Source organism: Haliaeetus albicilla, chromosome 9 (assembly GCF_947461875.1).
Source record: "Haliaeetus albicilla chromosome 9, bHalAlb1.1, whole genome shotgun sequence".
NCBI lineage: Eukaryota > Metazoa > Chordata > Aves > Accipitriformes > Accipitridae > Haliaeetus > Haliaeetus albicilla.
Genome location: NC_091491.1, coordinates 41,504,132 through 41,504,382, shown reverse-complemented (window position 1 = coordinate 41,504,382; position 251 = coordinate 41,504,132).

The window sequence follows — 251 nt, the reverse complement described above, 5'->3', positions numbered from 1 at the left end:
AGGGGAGGGGAGGGGAAAAGAGGGGGCAAGCCTCGCTTTGGGCCGGCCGGCCTCGCCCGCCGATTGGTCGCGGTGCCTCAGCCCGGGGGCCAATAAGGCAGAAGGGAGGTGGAGGGGGGAGGGAGCTGCCGCGGGGACGTGACGCGGGCGGTGACGGCGCGCGCGCGCGCGCGGGCTGGTTGGGTGGGGGGAGGGGAACCCTTCGAGGTGTTTCGGCCGGTCCCCTCAGCAGCCGCCGCCATTTTGGGTGG